Consider the following 20,163-nt stretch of genomic DNA (forward strand, 5'->3'; position numbering starts at 1 on the left):
CGAGAGGAGAGAGGATGGCACCAAGGCGGGAATGAAATGGAGGGCAGACATTTGGCCACAATGGCACCCTGGCCCGGAGAGCCTGAGCACAGGCCAGAGATGCCGGGCAGTGTGTGCGGTTTCGAGACGTGAGCTGTGGGTGCTGCTGGGGAGGCTCAGGCAAAAGCTAGGCGGTGTCTGGGTGGCCTTGTGCACACGCTGTGGCCTTGCAATCGGGAGAGGTGCACACAGGAAGCCAGATGCAGCCCTGGACGCAGAATCCCGGGCAGCAAGGTCCCCAGATCCTGCCAGACATGGCGGCCTGGGGACCCGTGAGGCTGCTCTGCCTCTAACCCAGCAAGCCGAGGGAGCCCCTGTCGCCTACTTCAGGTCACCCGGGCCCTCGTTCCTGCCAGCCCTCTCCTGGGTCAAGGAGGCTGCAGGAGACCCGCGTGGGTCCTGTGGGGCCAGCAGGGAGAGCCTGTCGCTAGGCGGCCAGCCGCCATTTGCAAGGAAGCACAGGGATCTGCTGGCGGGATCCGCAAACGCCATCCGCTGGATGGCCAGTAGTGCTCCGTCAATGCCAACCGCCACGGGAAATGGGTGCACTCCCTCCGCCCTTTGGAAGCAAAAAAACGCCAAGAAACAACAACCAAAAAACCCCAAGCGGCCAACACCAAGCTGCAAGATGGCTGCCACACACTAGCCACAGATGTGTCCCCATCTAAGCCTGCTGCAAGGGATGGATGCCAGTGGGGGTACAGACTGCCGGGTGGGCTGCGGAAACGGTGGTCAGGGACCTCAGGGGCTCCTCCACTGGACTGCCCCCAGACACTGTGCTTGGGCACCCGCCAACCCCGTGCAGGCCCCGCGTGAGGGCACACTGGTGACAGGGGGGGGGTCGCGCTGGCGGTCAGGGTACCATGAAGGAAGCCTACAGAAAGGACATGCGGATCTGGACCGCAGGCCAGGAGCCTCAGAACTAAACTCATGACCCCGCGGACCAGGTGGTTGCGGGGTGGGTGGGTGGGACTGGAGTGGTGGTGGCTCGGTCTCGCCCCCTAGCTGTCCTCCCAACATATTCTGAGGCCACCTCGACCCCTACCCCGCCCCAACAGCAACACAGCCCTCTGAGGTCCAGCAGCTACCTACTTGACCCTGGCCTAAAGGTGACCACTCCTGCTGCCTGGCCGACCTTGGGTCTGCTGGCAACTAGCACCTTCGCCAAACCAAGCTTCCGGGTCAGGGCTGCCAACTAACCCCAGACTGGTAGGGCATCGAGGGGGTTGTGTCCCAGAGGTCAGGGCACACGGGAACGGTGGCAGATGACACTGGGGTGACGGCCACCCACCTCAATGGGGCGCTAGGCCCAGCTTCCAATGTGGCAGAAGGTCGCTCCTGGATGGACACAAGGCAAAGGCCAGGCCGCTGCGTGCAGTTGTGTGGACTCCAGTCTCGTGGGAAAATCAATCGTCCAGTGGGTCTGCTGTTCCCAAGAGGCAGGAGAAGGGCCACAGGAACACTTGGTATTCTTTCTTGGCCACGGAGTGCCGGCCTCTGGGTTCCGGTAGATGCTGTCCTTCATGGTCCCCACCAGGGGACGCGAGGGGCCCCGGACATCCAGATCTCGTCCCAGGAGAGGAGACGGGCCACACCGGACCATGCCCTGGGGACAAGGACACATCAAAAGAAGGAACAATTCCTGCCAACCGCCCGGTTGCCAACCAGGTCCTGGGAGCGGGTCCCCACCCTAGCCATCTCCTAGCAACCCTTCTGAGCTACCTCTGGCTCTGTCACATTCCATCTCCTCTCCACAGCCCTTCACCCCCACCCACCACCAGGCACCCCTGGGAACCTCTTCTTGACTTTCCCCGAAGTCCCCAAGTGTCCCTCAGACATGGAAATTTCTGGATCCTCTGTGGACAGACACCTTCCCTTGCCCGGGCCTAGACACTTATGGTACTAACAGCTCTCTGAACAGATTCCAGTGCACCCAGGACAGGGAACCTAGACCCCCTGAGAAAATAAGCAATTCTCACTTGTCACACCAAGATGACTGCAGCACACATCCACACATGCCTTCTTCAAGGACCAAATTCCTACCAAATCCTTCTACCAAACTCCACATGTCCTAACAGTGAAACCTCCAGGAGCCCTCATCCTTTCCCATCAGGGGCCCAGACCCAGGGAACAGAAACAATAGTCCATAGACAGAATGTGTCGGCCCAGCTGCCTGCATGCAAAAATAGCATCGCACAAAAATAAATGAATGAATGAATGAAATAATGGATGAAAGAATAAATAAATAAATAAATAAATAAATAAATAAATAAATAAATACTAAAATGCAAATCTACACTCACAGATTCTCAGGGCCCCTGACCCATCACATTCTGTCTTATCTCTGTATCTATCTTTCCAGCTCTACCACTACCTCCTCCTCTCTTGGGCCTCCCTGTATCCTGGGCTCCTATGGACAGTCCCATTGATGGCATCCAGGGCACCTAGGCTTGTCTGGATACAAATGATATACCATATGCAGCTGGGAAATGCTTTTCACTACCCAACAGAGAGCCGTCCTCCTAGGAACACCAAGAGACTAAAGGGCCACACCTTCACACTGGTGACATCTCTCCTAGACATCGCTCCTAGAAGAACCCAATCCCCCTGCCTCCTAGAGACAAACCTGTCTAGTCTCTGGCATCTCTCCTTCTCTCATAGCCTCCTGGAGGCATCGGCTCAGAAGCTCCAGAGGAGTTCCATGGGGGTATCGGGAACACAGTGGGGAGCTCTAAATTCATAGATCCGCTGCCATGGCAGGCTAAACCAATGGACGCTTGTGGTTTCGTTCGCTGACAACTCTACCTATGGTTCCACCACAATTGAGTATTCATCTCACCAAGCCAGGTGGTTCATGCACCCCACACACACACACACACACACACACACACACACATCACACACACACACACAGGACCACATTAGACACTGTGCCCATCTGAGCTGGAGCTGAAGGATGGAGCCCTTCGCCTCCATGAAAGTCTGCCTCTCCATGGCAACCTGTCCATCTATTTCAAATGTGAGCTGACCACCATAACAGTTACATACCCCGCTGTCTCTGGCAATGATTAAAGCCTCTCACAGAACTAGCTTCCTGTACAGGGAACACAGACAGACTAAAGCCAGACACAAACACAAGTTCTAGGAGGTCAGACAGACCCCTGTTCATTTCAGAGCCTTGTCTAAGTCTTCTAACATCCCAGATGATACAGGACAGGGCAGAGCAGGGCAAGGGGCTTCTCTTGACCCTGGGGGGGTGGGTGGGAACTCTACCGGTTTAAGGCAAGGTGAGCAAGGCAGGAGTATGGCGGCCGCAAGGGGGACCCCAGCACAACACAAGACAGGAGGCATGTCGGAGAGGAGGGGCAGTTAAACCTGGTCTGGAAGGTACCCACGGGGCCTGTGTGGACTGTTTTGGACACCCTTCAGTGCACACCCTACTCTGGCTGCTTCACCCTGAACCATCACACTGGCTTGTACACCATGCCCGCTTGGGAGTACACGACCAGGTTGCTAATGGCGACTTGGGTGGTGCCTCCCAGGCCCCTTCTAGTGTTCGGGGTCAAAAACTCATTCTGACAGGTCGCAGTCTCTGAATTACGACTTCAGCACGGCTCAAGAAGATTGCCATGTCTAAAAGACAACAAAAAAACAGCCAGAGACCAGGACGGGCAGCCGAGAGGAGAGAGGATGGCACCAAGGCGGGAACGAAATGGAGGGCAGACATTTGGCCACAATGGCACCCTGGCCCGGAGAGCCTGAGCACAGGCCAGAGATGCCGGGCAGTGTGTGCGGTTTCGAGACGTGAGCTGTGGGTGCTGCTGGGGAGGCTCAGGCAAAAGCTAGGCGGTGTCTGGGTGGCCTTGTGCACACGCTGTGGCCTTGCAATCGGGAGAGGTGCACACTGGAAGCCAGATGCAGCCCTGGACGCAGAATCCCGGGCAGCAAGGTCCCCAGATCCTGCCAGACATGGCGGCCTGTGGACCCGTGAGGCTGCGCTGCCTCTAACCCAGCAAGCCGAGGGAGCCCCTGTCGCCTACTTCAGGTCACCCGGGCCCTCGTTCCTGCCAGCCCTCTCCTGGGTCAAGGAGGCTGCAGGAGACCCGCGTGGGTCCTGTGGGGCCAGCAGGGAGAGCCTGTCGCTAGGCGGCCAGCCGCCATTTGCATGGAAGCACAGGGACCTGCTGGCGGGATCGGCAAACGCCATCCGCTGGATGGCAGTAGTGCTCCGTGAATGCCAACCGCCACGGGAAATGGGTGCACTCCCTCCGCCCTTTGGAAGCGAAAAAACGCCAAGAAACAACAACCAAAAAAAAAACCCCAAGCGGCCAGCACCAAGCTGCAAGTTGGCTGCCAAACACTAGCCACAGATGTGTCCCCATCTAAGCCTGCTGCAAGGGATGGATGCCAGTGGGGGTACAGACTGCCGGGTGGGCTGCGGAAACGGTGGTCAGGGACCTCAGGGGCTCCTCCACTGGACTGCCCCCAGACACTGTGCTTGGGCACCCCACCACCATGCATGCCCCGCGTGAGGGCACACTGGTGCCAGGGGGGGGTCGCGCTGAAGGTCAGGGTACCATGAAGGAAGCCTACAGAAAGGACTTGCGGATCTGGACCGCAGGCCAGGAGCCTCAGAACTAAACTCATGACCCCGGGGACCAGGTGGTTGCGGGGTGGGTGGTTGGGACTGGAGTGATGGTGGCCTGGTGTCGCCCCCTAGCTGTCCTCCCAACATATTCTGAGGCCACCTCGACCCCTACCCCGCCCCAACAGCAAAACAGCCCTCTGAGGTCCAGCAGCTCCCTACTTGACCCTGGCCTACCAGGTAACCACTCCTGCTGCCTGGCCGACCTTGGGTCTGCTGGCAACTAGCACCTTCGCCAAACCAAGCTTCCAGGTCAGGGCTGCCAACCAACCCCAGACTGGTAGGGCATCGAGAGGGTTGTGTCCCAGAGGTCAGGGCACACGGGAACAGTGGCAGATGACACTGGGGTGACGGCCACCCACCTCAATGGGGCGCTAGGCCCAGCTTCCAATGTGGCAGAAGGCCGCTCCTGGATGGACACAAGTCAAAGGCCAGGCCGCTGTGTGCACTTGTGTGGACTCCAGTCTCGTGGGACAATCAATCGTCCAGTGGGTCTGCTGTTCCCAAGAGACAGGAGAAGGGCCACAGGAACACTTGGTATTCTTTCTTGCCCACGGAGTGCCGGCCTCTGGGTTCCGGTAGATGCTGTCCTTCATGGTCCCCACCAGGGAACCCCGCGAGGGGCCCCGGACATCCAGATCTCGTCCCAGGAGAGGAGACGGGCCACACGGGACCATGCCCTGGGGACAAGGACACATCAAAAGAAGGAACAATTCCTGCCAACCGCCCGGTTGCCAACCAGGTCCTGGGAGCGGGTCCCCACCCTAGCCATCTCCTAGCAACCCTTCTGAGCTACCTCTGGCTCTGTCACATTCCATCTCCTCTCCACAGCCCTTCACCACCACCCACCACCAGGCACCCCTGGGAAACTCTTCTTGACTTTCCCCGAAGTCCCCAAGTGTCCCTCAGACATGGAAATTTCTGGATCCTCGGTGGTCAGACACCTTCCCTTGCCCGGGCCTAGACACTTATGGTACTAACAGCTCTCTGAACAGATTCCAGTGCACCCAGGACAGGGAACCTAGACCCCCTGAGAAAATAAGCAATTCTCACTTGTCACACCAAGATGACTGCAGCACACATCCACACATGCCTTCTTCAAGGACCAAATTCCTACCAAATCCTTCTACCAAACTCCACATGTCCTAACAGTGAAACCTCCAGGAGCCCTCATCCTTTCCCATCAGGGGCCCAGACCCAGGGACCAGAAACAATAGTCCATAGACAGAATGTGTCGGCCCAGCGGCCTGCATGCAAAAACGGCATCCCACAAAAATAAATAAATGAATGAATGAAAGAATGGATGAAAGAATAAATAAATAAATAAATAAATAAATAAATAAATAAATAAATGCTAAAATGCAAATCTACACTCACAGATTCTCAGGGCCCCTGACCCATCACATTCTGTCTTATCTCTGTATCTATCTTTCCAGCTCTACCACTACCTCCTCCTCTCTTGGGCCTCCCTGTGTCCTGGGCTCCTATGGACAGTCCCATTGATGGCATCCAGGGCACCTAGGCTTGTCTGGATACAAATGATATACCATATGCAGCTGGGAAATGCTTTTCACTACCCAACAGAGTGCCGTCCTCCTAGGAACACCAAGAGACTAAAAGGCCACACCTTCACACTGGTGACATCTTTCCTAGACATCGCTCCTAGAAGAACCCAATCCCCCTGCCTCCTAGAGACAAACCTGTCTAGTATCTGTGCATCTCTCCTTCTCTCATAGCCTCCTGGAGGCATCGGCTCTGAAGCTCCAGAGGAGTTCCATGGGGGTATCGGGAACACGTGTGGGGAGCTCTAAATTCATAGATGTGCCAGGCAGGCTACCCCAATGGACGCTCCTGCCAACTTACCTATGGTTCCCACACAATGTAATCATCCACCAAGCCAGGGGTTCATGCACCCTTCACACTCACACACACACACACACACACACACACACACACACACACACACAGGACCACATTAGACACTGTGCCCATCTGAGCTGGAGCTGAAGGATGGAGCCCTTCGCCTCCATGAAAGTCTGCCTCTCCATGGCAACCTGTCCATCTATTTCAAATGTGAGCTGACCACCATAACAGTTACATACCCCGCTGTCTCTGGCAATGATTAAAGCCTCTCACAGAACTAGCTTCCTGTACAGGGAACACAGACAGACTAAAGCCAGACACAAACACAAGTTCTAGGAGGTCAGACAGACCCCTGTTCATTGCAGAGCCTTGTCTAAGTCTTCTAACATCCCAGATGATACAGGACAGGGCAGAGCAGGGCAAGGGGCTTCTCTTGACCCTGGGGGTGGGGTGGGAACTCTACCGGTTTAAGGCAAGGTGAGCAAGGCAGGAGTATGGCGGCCGCAAGGGGGACCCCAGCACAACACAAGACAGGAGGCCTGTCGGGAGAGGAGGGGCAGTTAAACCTGGTCTGGAAGGTACCCACAGGGCCTGTGTGGACTGTTTTGGACACCCTTCAGTGCACACCCTACTCTGGCTGCATCACCCTGAGCCATCACACTGGCTTGTAAACCGTGCCCGCTTGGGAGTACACGACCAGGTTGCTAATGGCGACTTGGGTGGTGCCTCCCAGGCCCCTTCTAGTGTTCGGGGTCAAAAACTCATTCTGACAGGTCGCAGTCTCTGAATTACGACTTCAGCACGGCTCAAGAAGATGGACATCTCTAAAAGACAACAAAAAAACAGCCAGAGACCAGGCCGGGCAGCCGAGAGGAGAGAGGATGGCACCAAGGCGGGAACGAAATGGAGGGCAGACATTTGGCCACAATGGCACCCTGGCCCGGAGAGCCTGAGCACAGGCCAGAGATGCCGGGCAGTGTGTGCGGTTTCGAGACGTGAGCTGTGGGTGCTGCTGGGGAGGCTCAGGCAAAAGCTAGGCGGTGTCTGGGTGGCCTTGTGCACACGCTGTGGCCTTGCAATCGGGAGAGGTGCACACAGGAAGCCAGATGCAGCCCTGGACGCAGAATCCCGGGCAGCAAGGTCCCCAGATCCTGCCAGACATGGCGGCCTGGGGACCCGTGAGGCTGCGCTGCCTCTAACCCAGCAAGCCGAGGGAGCCCCTGTCGCCTACTTCAGGTCACCCGGGCCCTCGTTCCTGCCAGCCCTCTCCTGGGTCAAGGAGGCTGCAGGAGACCCGCGTGGGTCCTGTGGGGCCAGCAGGGAGAGCCTGTCGCTAGGCGGCCAGCCGCCATTTGCATGGAAGCACGGGGACCTGCTGGCGGAATCCGCAAACGCCATCCGCTGGATGGCAGTAGGGCACCGTGAATGCCAACCGCCACGGGAAATGGGTGCACTCCCTCCGCCCTTTGGAAGCGAAAAAACGCCAAGAAACAACAACCAAAAAAACCCCAAGCGGCCAGCACCAAGCTGCAAGATGGCTGCCACACACTAGCCACAGATGTGTCCCCATCTAAGCCTGCTGCAAGGGATGGATGCCAGTGGGGGTACAGACTGCCGGGTGGGCTGCGGAAACGGTGGTCAGGGACCTCAGGGGCTCCTCCACTGGACTGCCCCCAGACACTGTGCTCGGGGACCCGCCAACCCCGTGCAGGCCCCGCGTGAGGGCACACTGGTGCCAGGGGGGGGTCGCGCTGGCGGTCAGGGTACCGTGAAGGAAGCCTACAGAAAGGACATGCGGATCTGGACCGCAGGCCAGGAGCCTCAGAACTAAACTCATGACCCCGGGGACCAGGTGGTTGCGGGGTGGGTGGGTGGGACTGGAGTGGTGGTGGCTCGGTGTCGCCCCCTAGCTGTCCTCCCAACATATTCTGAGGCCACCTCGACCCCTACCCCGCCCCAACAGCAACACAGCCCTCTGAGGTCCAGCAGCTACCTACTTGACCCTGGCCTACCAGGTGACCACTCCTGCTGCCTGGCCGACCTTGGGTCTGCTGGCAACTAGCACCTTCGCCAAACCAAGCTTCCGGGTCAGGGCTGCCAACTAACCCCAGACTGGTAGGGCATCGAGGGGGTTGTGTCCCAGAGGTCAGGGCACACGGGAACGGTGGCAGATGACACTGGGGTGACGGCCACCCACCTCAATTGGGCGCTAGGCCCAGCTTCCAATGTGGCAGAAGGTCGCTCCTGGATGGACACAAGGCAAAGTCCAGGCCGCTGTGTGCACTTGTGTGGACTCCAGTCTCGTGGGACAATCAATCGTCCAGTGGGTCTGCTGTTCCCAAGAGACAGGAGAAGGGCCACAGGAACACTTGGTATTCTTTCTTGGCCACGGAGTGCCGGCCTCTGGGTTCCGGTAGATGCTGTCCTTCATGGTCCCCACCAGGGGACGCGAGGGGCCCCGGACATCCAGATCTCGTCCCAGGAGAGGAGACGGGCCACACGGGACCATGCCCTGGGGACAAGGACACATCAAAAGAAGGAACAATTCCTGCCAACCGCCCGGTTGCAAACCAGGTCCTGGGAGCGGGTCCCCACCCTAGCCATCTCCTAGCAACCCTTCTGAGCTACCTCTGGCTCTGTCACATTCCATCTCCTCTCCACAGCCCTTCACCCCCACCCACCACCAGGCACCCCTGGGAAACTCTTCTTGACTTTCCCCGAAGTCCCCAAGTGTCCCTCAGACATGGAAATTTCTGGATCCTCTGTGGACAGACACCTTCCCTTGCCCGGGCCTAGACACTTATGGTACTAACAGCTCTCTGAACAGATTCCAGTGCACCCAGGACAGGGAACCTAGACCCCCTGAGAAAATAAGCAATTCTCACTTGTCACACCAAGATGACTGCAGCACACATCCACACATGCCTTCTTCAAGGACCAAATTCCTACCAAATCCTTCTACCAAACTCCACATGTCCTAACAGTGAAACCTCCAGGAGCCCTCATCCTTTCCCATCAGGGGCCCAGACCCAGGGAACAGAAACAATAGTCCATAGACAGAATGTGTCGGCCCAGCGGCCTGCATGCAAAAACGGCATCCCACAAAAATAAATAAATGAATGAATGAAAGAATGGATGAAAGAATAAATAAATAAATAAATAAATAAATAAATGCTAAAATGCAAATCTACACTCACAGATTCTCAGGGCCCCTGACCCATCACATTCTGTCTTATCTCTGTATCTATCTTTCCAGCTCTACCACTACCTCCTCCTCTCTTGGGCCTCCCTGTATCCTGGGCTCCTATGGACAGTCCCATTGATGGCATCCAGGGCACCTAGGCTTGTCTGGATACAAATGATATACCATATGCAGCTGGGAAATGCTTTTCACTACCCAACAGAGTGCCGTCCTCCTAGGAACACCAAGAGACTAAAGGGCCACACCTTCACACTGGTGACATCTTTCCTAGACATCGCTCCTAGAAGAACCCAATCCCCCTGCCTCCTAGAGACAAACCTGTCTAGTCTCTGGCATCTCTCCTTCTCTCATAGCCTCCTGGAGGCATCGGCTCTGAAGCTCCAGAGGAGTTCCATGGGGGTATCGGGAACACGTGTGGGGAGCTCTAAATTCATAGATGTGCCAGGCAGGCTACCCCAATGGACGCTCCTGCCAACTTACCTATGGTTCCCACACAATGTAATCATCCACCAAGCCAGGGGTTCATGCACCCTTCACACTCACACACACACACACACACACACACACACACACACACACACACAGGACCACATTAGACACTGTGCCCATCTGAGCTGGAGCTGAAGGATGGAGCCCTTCGCCTCCATGAAAGTCTGCCTCTCCATGGCAACCTGTCCATCTATTTCAAATGTGAGCTGACCACCATAACAGTTACATACCCCGCTGTCTCTGGCAATGATTAAAGCCTCTCACAGAACTAGCTTCCTGTACAGGGAACACAGACAGACTAAAGCCAGACACAAACACAAGTTCTAGGAGGTCAGACAGACCCCTGTTCATTTCAGAGCCTTGTCTAAGTCTTCTAACATCCCAGATGATACAGGACAGGGCAGAGCAGGGCAAGGGGCTTCTCTTGACCCTGGGGGTGGGGTGGGAACTCTACCGGTTTAAGGCAAGGTGAGCAAGGCAGGAGTATGGCGGCCGCAAGGGGGACCCCAGCACAACACAAGACAGGAGGCCTGTCGGGAGAGGAGGGGCAGTTAAACCTGGTCTGGAAGGTACCCACAGGGCCTGTGTGGACTGTTTTGGACACCCTTCAGTGCACACCCTACTCTGGCTGCATCACCCTGAGCCATCACACTGGCTTGTAAACCGTGCCCGCTTGGGAGTACACGACCAGGTTGCTAATGGCGACTTGGGTGGTGCCTCCCAGGCCCCTTCTAGTGTTCGGGGTCAAAAACTCATTCTGACAGGTCGCAGTCTCTGAATTACGACTTCAGCACGGCTCAAGAAGATGGACATCTCTAAAAGACAACAAAAAAACAGCCAGAGACCAGGCCGGGCAGCCGAGAGGAGAGAGGATGGCACCAAGGCGGGAACGAAATGGAGGGCAGACCTTTGGCCACAATGGCACCCTGGCCCGGAGAGCCTGAGCACAGGCCAGAGATGCCGGGCAGTGTGTGCGGTTTCGAGACGTGAGCTGTGGGTGCTGCTGGGGAGGCTCAGGCAAAAGCTAGGCGGTGTCTGGGTGGCCTTGTGCACACGCTGTGGCCTTGCAATCGGGAGAGGTGCACACAGGAAGCCAGATGCAGCCCTGGACGCAGAATCCCGGGCAGCAAGGTCCCCAGATCCTGCCAGACATGGCGGCCTGGGGACCCGTGAGGCTGCTCTGCCTCTAACCCAGCAAGCCGAGGGAGCCCCTGTCGCCTACTTCAGGTCACCCGGGCCCTCGTTCCTGCCAGCCCTCTCCTGGGTCAAGGAGGCTGCAGGAGACCCGCGTGGGTCCTGTGGGGCCAGCAGGGAGAGCCTGTCGCTAGGCGGCCAGCCGCCATTTGCATGGAAGCACGGGGACCTGCTGGCGGAATCCGCAAACGCCATCCGCTGGATGGCAGTAGGGCACCGTGAATGCCAACCGCCACGGGAAATGGGTGCACTCCCTCCGCCCTTTGGAAGCGAAAAAACGCCAAGAAACAACAACCAAAAAAACCCCAAGCGGCCAGCACCAAGCTGCAAGATGGCTGCCACACACTAGCCACAGATGTGTCCCCATCTAAGCCTGCTGCAAGGGATGGATCCCAGTGGGGGTACAGACTGCCGGGTGGGCTGCGGAAACGGTGGTCAGGGACCTCAGGGGCTCCTCCACTGGACTGCCCCCAGACACTGTGCTCGGGCACCCGCCAACCCCGTGCAGGCCCCGCGTGAGGGCACACTGGTGCCAGGGGGGGTCGCGGTGACGGTCAGGGTACCGTGAAGGAAGCCTACAGAAAGGACATGCGGATCTGGACCGCAGGCCAGGAGCCTCAGAACTAAACTCATGACCCCGGGGACCAGGTGGTTGCGGGGTGGGTGGGTGGGACTGGAGTGGTGGTGGCTCGGTGTCGCCCCCTAGCTGTCCTCCCAACATATTCTGAGGCCACCTCGACCCCTACCCCGCCCCAACAGCAACACAGCCCTCTGAGGTCCAGCAGCTACCTACTTGACCCTGGCCTACCAGGTGACCACTCCTGCTGCCTGGCCGACCTTGGGTCTGCTGGCAACTAGCACCTTCGCCAAACCAAGCTTCCGGGTCAGGGCTGCCAACTAACCCCAGACTGGTAGGGCATCGAGGGGGTTGTGTCCCAGAGGTCAGGGCACACGGGAACGGTGGCAGATGACACTGGGGTGACGGCCACCCACCTCAATTGGGCGCTAGGCCCAGCTTCCAATGTGGCAGAAGGTCGCTCCTGGATGGACACAAGGCAAAGTCCAGGCCGCTGTGTGCACTTGTGTGGACTCCAGTCTCGTGGGACAATCAATCGTCCAGTGGGTCTGCTGTTCCCAAGAGACAGGAGAAGGGCCACAGGAACACTTGGTATTCTTTCTTGGCCACGGAGTGCCGGCCTCTGGGTTCCGGTAGATGCTGTCCTTCATGGTCCCCACCAGGGGACGCGAGGGGCCCCGGACATCCAGATCTCGTCCCAGGAGAGGAGACGGGCCACACGGGACCATGCCCTGGGGACAAGGACACATCAAAAGAAGGAACAATTCCTGCCAACCGCCCGGTTGCCAACCAGGTCCTGGGAGCGGGTCCCCACCCTAGCCATCTCCTAGCAACCCTTCTGAGCTACCTCTGGCTCTGTCACATTCCATCTCCTCTCCACAGCCCTTCACCCCCACCCACCACCAGGCACCCCTGGGAAACTCTTCTTGACTTTCCCCGAAGTCCCCAAGTGTCCCTCAGACATGGAAATTTCTGGATCCTCTGTGGACAGACACCTTCCCTTGCCCGGGCCTAGACACTTATGGTACTAACAGCTCTCTGAACAGATTCCAGTGCACCCAGGACAGGGAACCTAGACCCCCTGAGAAAATAAGCAATTCTCACTTGTCACACCAAGATGACTGCAGCACACATCCACACATGCCTTCTTCAAGGACCAAATTCCTACCAAATCCTTCTACCAAACTCCACATGTCCTAACAGTGAAACCTCCAGGAGCCCTCATCCTTTCCCATCAGGGGCCCAGACCCAGGGAACAGAAACAATAGTCCATAGACAGAATGTGTCGGCCCAGCGGCCTGCATGCAAAAACGGCATCCCACAAAAATAAATAAATGAATGAATGAAAGAATGGATGAAAGAATAAATAAATAAATAAATAAATAAATAAATGCTAAAATGCAAATCTACACTCACAGATTCTCAGGGCCCCTGACCCATCACATTCTGTCTTATCTCTGTATCTATCTTTCCAGCTCTACCACTACCTCCTCCTCTCTTGGGCCTCCCTGTATCCTGGGCTCCTATGGACAGTCCCATTGATGGCATCCAGGGCACCTAGGCTTGTCTGGATACAAATGATATACCATATGCAGCTGGGAAATGCTTTTCACTACCCAACAGAGTGCCGTCCTCCTAGGAACACCAAGAGACTAAAAGGCCACACCTTCACACTGGTGACATCTTTCCTAGACATCGCTCCTAGAAGAACCCAATCCCCCTGCCTCCTAGAGACAAACCTGTCTAGTCTCTGGCATCTCTCCTTCTCTCATAGCCTCCTGGAGGCATCGGCTCTGAAGCTCCAGAGGAGTTCCATGGGGGTATCGGGAACACGTGTGGGGAGCTCTAAATTCATAGATGTGCCAGGCAGGCTACCCCAATGGACGCTCCTGCCAACTTACCTATGGTTCCCACACAATGTAATCATCCACCAAGCCAGGGGTTCATGCACCCTTCACACTCACACACACACACACACACACACACACACACACACACACAGGACCACATTAGACACTGTGCCCATCTGAGCTGGAGCTGAAGGATGGAGCCCTTCGCCTCCATGAAAGTCTGCCTCTCCATGGCAACCTGTCCATCTATTTCAAATGTGAGCTGACCACCATAACAGTTACATACCCCGCTGTCTCTGGCAATGATTAAAGCCTCTCACAGAACTAGCTTCCTGTACAGGGAACACAGACAGACTAAAGCCAGACACAAACACAAGTTCTAGGAGGTCAGACAGACCCCTGTTCATTTCAGAGCCTTGTCTAAGTCTTCTAACATCCCAGATGATACAGGACAGGGCAGAGCAGGGCAAGGGGCTTCTCTTGACCCTGGGGGGTGGGGGGTGGGAACTCTACCGGTTTAAGGCAAGGTGAGCAAGGCAGGAGTATGGCGGCCGCAAGGGGGACCCCAGCACAACACAAGACAGGAGGCCTGTCGGGAGAGGAGGGGCAGTTAAACCTGGTCTGGAAGGTACCCACGGGGCCTGTGTGGACTGTTTTGGACACCCTTCAGTGCACACCCTACTCTGGCTGCATCACCCTGAGCCATCACACTGGCTTGTAAACCGTGCCTGCTTGGGAGTACACGACCAGGTTGCTAATGGCGACTTGGGTGGTGCCTCCCAGGCCCCTTCTAGTGTTCGGGGTCAAAAACTCATTCTGACAGGTCGCAGTCTCTGAATTACGACTTCAGCACGGCTCAAGAAGATGGACATCTCTAAAAGACAACAAAAAAACAGCCAGAGACCAGGCCGGGCAGCCGAGAGGAGAGAGGATGGCACCAAGGCGGGAATGAAATGGAGGGCAGACATTTGGCCACAATGGCACCCTGGCCCGGAGAGCCTGAGCACAGGCCAGAGATGCCGGGCAGTGTGTGCGGTTTCGAGACGTGAGCTGTGGGTGCTGCTGGGGAGGCTCAGGCAAAAGCTAGGCGGTGTCTGGGTGGCCTTGTGCACACGCTGTGGCCTTGCAATCGGGAGAGGTGCACACAGGAAGCCAGATGCAGCCCTGGACGCAGAATCCCGGGCAGCAAGGTCCCCAGATCCTGCCAGACATGGCGGCCTGGGGACCCGTGAGGCTGCGCTGCCTCTAACCCAGCAAGCCGAGGGAGCCCCTGTCGCCTACTTCAGGTCACCCGGGCCCTCGTTCCTGCCAGCCCTCTCCTGGGTCAAGGAGGCTGCAGGAGACCCGCGTGGGTCCTGTGGGGCCAGCAGGGAGAGCCTGTCGCTAGGCAGCCAGCCGCCATGTCCAGGGAAGCACGGGGACCTGCTGGCGGGATCCGCAAACGCCATCCGCTGGATGGCAGTAGGGCACCGTGAATGCCAACCGCCACGGGAAATGGGTGCACTCCCTCCGCCCTTTGGAAGCGAAAAAACGCCAAGAAACAACAACCAAAAAAAAAACCCCAAGCGGCCAGCACCAAGCTGCAAGTTGGCTGCCAAACACTAGCCACAGATGTGTCCCCATCTAAGCCTGCTGCAAGGGATGGATGCCAGTGGGGGTACAGACTGCCGGGTGGGCTGCGGAAACGGTGGTCAGGGACCTCAGGGGCTCCTCCACTGGACTGCCCCCAGACACTGTGCTTGGGCACCCGCCAACCCCGTGCAGGCCCCGCGTGAGGGCACACTAGTGCCAGGGGGGGTCGCGCTGGCGGTCAGGGTACCAAGAAGGAAGCCTACAGAAAGGACATGCGGATCTGGACCGCAGGCCAGGAGCCTCAGAACTAAACTCATGACCCCGGGGACCAGGTGGTTGCGGGGTGGGTGGGTGGGACTGGAGTGGTGGTGGCTCGGTGTCGCCCCCTAGCTGTCCTCCCAACATATTCTGAGGCCACCTCGACCCCTACCCCGCCCCAACAGCAACACAGCCCTCTGAGGTCCAGCAGCTACCTACTTGACCCTGGCCTAAAGGTGACCACTCCTGCTGCCTGGCCGACCTTGGGTCTGCTGGCAACTAGCACCTTCGCCAAACCAAGCTTCCGGGTCAGGGCTGCCAACTAACCCCAGACTGGTAGGGCATCGAGGGGGTTGTGTCCCAGAGGTCAGGGCACACGGGAACGGTGGCAGATGACACTGGGGTGACGGCCACCCACCTCAATGGGGCGCTAGGCCCAGCTTCCAATGTGGCAGAAGGTCGCTCCTGGATGGACACAAGGCAAAGGCCAGGCCGCTGTGTGCACTTGTGTGGACTCCAGTCTCGTGGGACAATCAATCGTCCAGTGGGTCTGCTGTTCCCAAGAGACAGGAGAAGGGCCACAGGAACACTTGGTATTCTTTCTTGGCCACGGAGTGCCGGCCTCTGGGTTCCGGTAGATGCTGTCCTTCATGGTCCCCACCAGGGGACGCGAGGGGCCCCGGACATCCAGATCTCGTCCCAGGAGAGGAGACGGGCCACACGGGACCATGCCCTGGGGACAAGGACACATCAAAAGAAGGAACAATTCCTGCCAACCGCCCGGTTGCAAACCAGGTCCTGGGAGCGGGTCCCCACCCTAGCCATCTCCTAGCAACCCTTCTGAGCTACCTCTGGCTCTGTCACATTCCATCTCCTCTCCACAGCCCTTCACCCCCACCCACCACCAGGCACCCCTGGGAAACTCTTCTTGACTTTCCCCGAAGTCCCCAAGTGTCCCTCAGACATGGAAATTTCTGGATCCTCTGTGGACAGACACCTTCCCTTGTCCGGGCCTAGACACTTATGGTACTAACAGCTCTCTGAACAGATTCCAGTGCACCCAGGACAGGGAACCTAGACCCCCTGAGAAAATAAGCAATTCTCACTTTTTACACCAAGATGACTGCAGCACACATCCACACATGCCTTCTTCAAGGACCAAATTCCTACCAAATCCTTCTACCAAACTCCACATGTCCTAACAGTGAAACCTCCAGGAGCCCTCATCCTTTCCCATCAGGGGCCCAGACCCAGGGAACAGAAACAATAGTCCATAGACAGAATGTGTCGGCCCAGCGGCCTGCATGCAAAAATAGCATCCCACAAAAATAAATAAATGAATGAATGAAAGAATGGATGAAAGAATAAATAAATAAATAAATAAATAAATAAATAAATACTAAAATGCAAATCTACACTCACAGATTCTCAGGGCCCCTGACCCATCACATTCTGTCTTATCTCTGTATCTATCTTTCCAGCTCTACCACTACCTCCTCCTCTCTTGGGCCTCCCTGTATCCTGGGCTCCTATGGACAGTCCCATTGATGGCATCCAGGGCACCTAGGCTTGTCTGGATACAAATGATATACCATATGCAGCTGGGAAATGCTTTTCACTACCCAACAGAGTGCCGTCCTCCTAGGAACACCAAGAGACTAAAGGGCCACACCTTCACACTGGTGACATCTTTCCTAGACATCGCTCCTAGAAGAACCCAATCCCCCTGCCTCCTAGAGACAAACCTGTCTAGTCTCTGGCATCTCTCCTTCTCTCATAGCCTCCTGGAGGCATCGGCTCTGAAGCTCCAGAGGAGTTCCATGGGGGTATCGGGAACACGTGTGGGGAGCTCTAAATTCATAGATGTGCCAGGCAGGCTACCCCAATGGACGCTCCTGCCAACTTACCTATGGTTCCCACACAATGTAATCATCCACCAAGCCAGGGGTTCATGCACCCTTCACACACACACACACACACACACACACACACACACACACACACAGGACCACATTAGACACTGTGCCCATCTGAGCTGGAGCTGAAGGATGGAGCCCTTCGCCTCCATGAAAGTCTGCCTCTCCATGGCAACCTGTCCATCTATTTCAAATGTGAGCTGACCACCATAACAGTTACATACCCCGCTGTCTCTGGCAATGATTAAAGCCTCTCACAGAACTAGCTTCCTGTACAGGGAACACAGACAGACTAAAGCCAGACACAAACACAAGTTCTAGGAGGTCAGACATACCCCTGTTCATTTCAGAGCCTTGTCTAAGTCTTCTAACATCCCAGATGATACAGGACAGGGCAGAGCAGGGCAAGGGGCTTCTCTTGACCCTGGGGGGTGGGGGGTGGGAACTCTACCGGTTTAAGGCAAGGTGAGCAAGGCAGGAGTATGGCGTCTGCAAGGGGGACCCCAGCACTACACAAGACAGGAGGCATGTCGGGAGAGGAGGGGCAGTTAAACCTGGTCTGGAAGGTACCCACAGGGCCTGTGTGGAATGTTTTGGACACCCTTCAGTGCACACCCTACTCTGGCTGCATCACCCTGAGCCATCACACTGGCTTGTAAACCGTGCCCGCTTGGGAGTACACGACCAGGTTGCTAATGGCGACTTGGGTGGTGCCTCCCAGGCCCCTTCTAGTGTTCGGGGTCAAAAACTCATTCTGACAGGTCGCAGTCTCTGAATTACGACTTCAGCACGGCTCAAGAAGATGGACATCTCTAAAAGACAACAAAAAAACAGCCAGAGACCAGGCCGGGCAGCCGAGAGGAGAGAGGATGGCACCAAGGCGGGAATGAAATGGAGGGCAGACATTTGGCCACAATGGCACCCTGGCCCGGAGAGCCTGAGCACAGGCCAGAGATGCCGGGCAGTGTGTGCGGTTTCGAGACGTGAGCTGTGGGTGCTGCTGGGGAGGCTCAGGCAAAAGCTAGGCGATCTCTCGATTGCCTTGTGCACACGCTGTGGCCTTGCAATCGGGAGAGGTGCACACTGGAAGCCAGATGCAGCCCTGGACGCAGAATCCCGGGCAGCAAGGTCCCCAGATCCTGCCAGACATGGCGGCCTGGGGACCCGTGAGGCTGCGCTGCCTCTAACCCAGCAAGCCGAGGGAGCCCCTGTCGCCTACTTCAGGTCACCCGGGCCCTCGTTCCTGCCAGCCCTCTCCTGGGTCAAGGAGGCTGCAGGAGACCCGCGTGGGTCCTGTGGGGCCAGCAGGGAGAGCCTGTCGCTAGGCAGCCAGCCGCCATGTCCAGGGAAGCACGGGGACCTGCTGGCGGGATCTGCAAACGCCATCCGCTGGATGCCAGTAGTGCTCCGTGAATGCCAACCGCCACGGGAAATGGGTGCACTCCCTCCGCCCTTTGGAAGCGAAAAAACGCCAAGAAACAACAACCAAAAAAAACCCCAAGTGGCCAGCACCAAGCTGCAAGATGGCTGCCACACACTAGCCACAGATGTGTCCCCATCTAAGCCTGCTGCAAGGGATGGATCCCAGTGGGGGTACAGACTGCCGGGTGGGCTGCGGAAACGGTGGTCAGGGACCTCAGGGGCTCCTCCACTGGACTGCCCCCAGACACTGTGCTTGGGCACCCGCCAACCCCGTGCAGGCCCTGCGTGAGGGCACACTGGTGGCTGGGGTGGGGGTGGGGCTCGCGCTGGTGGTCAGGGTACCCTGAAGGAAGCCTACAGAAAGCACATGAGGATCTGGTAGGACATCGAGGTGGTTGTGTCCCACAGGTCAGGGCACACGGGAACGGTGGCAGATGACACTGGGGTGACGGCCACCCACCTCAATGGGGCGCTAGGCCCAGCTTCCAATGTGGCAGAAGGTGGCTCCTGGATGGACACAAGGCAAAGGCCAGGCCGCTGTGTGCACTTGTGTGGACTCCAGTCTCGTGGGATAATCAATCGTCCAGTGGGTCTGCTGTTCCCAAGAGACCGGAGAAGGGCCACAGGAACACTTGGTATTCTTTCTTGCCCACATGTGCTGTCCTCTGGGTTCTGGTAGATGCTGTCCTTCATGGTCCCCACCAGGGGACCCTAGGGGTTGGTAGGAAATGGCTAGGGTCACCACCCTAGCCATCTCCTAGCAACCCTTCTGAGCTACCTCTGGGCTACAGGGCTGAAGCCTCAGAAGCAAACTCATCTTTTTTGGGACCCAGGGTGTTGTATGGTGTGTGATTGAGAGTCATCCCCTAACTGTCCCCCCAGCCTATTCTGAAGGCCTCCCCTGCCCCTCCCCTACTCTCTCCCAATACTGCTAAAGCCCTTTGAGATCCAGCAGCTACCTACTTGACCCTGGCCACTGAGGTGATCACTTCAGTAGGCTCTCCGACCTTGGGACTGGTGGCAACCACCACATTGGGCTAAACCAAGTTTCCATGTCCTAGTAGGACATAGGCGTGTTGTTGTCCCAGAGGTCAGGGCACACAGGAAAGATGGGTAGATGACACAGGGTTAACCGC

General features: G+C 57.0%; 1 long non-coding RNA gene across 1 annotated transcript in view; it reads right to left on the reverse strand.

Annotated features, from left to right (window-relative positions):
* Nucleotides 1-1,410, reverse strand: part of LOC118239424 — a 9,877-nt gene extending 8,467 nt beyond the window's left edge. Inside the window, exon 1 of the long non-coding RNA XR_004771470.1 lies at nt 1,331-1,410. This is a non-coding gene — a long non-coding RNA (uncharacterized LOC118239424). The remainder of the gene's footprint in view (nt 1-1,330) is intronic.
* Nucleotides 1,411-20,163: the final 18,753 nt, after the last annotated feature.

This window comes from Cricetulus griseus, chromosome X (genome assembly GCF_003668045.3).
Source record: "Cricetulus griseus strain 17A/GY chromosome X, alternate assembly CriGri-PICRH-1.0, whole genome shotgun sequence".
NCBI classification, from domain to species: domain Eukaryota; kingdom Metazoa; phylum Chordata; class Mammalia; order Rodentia; family Cricetidae; genus Cricetulus; species Cricetulus griseus.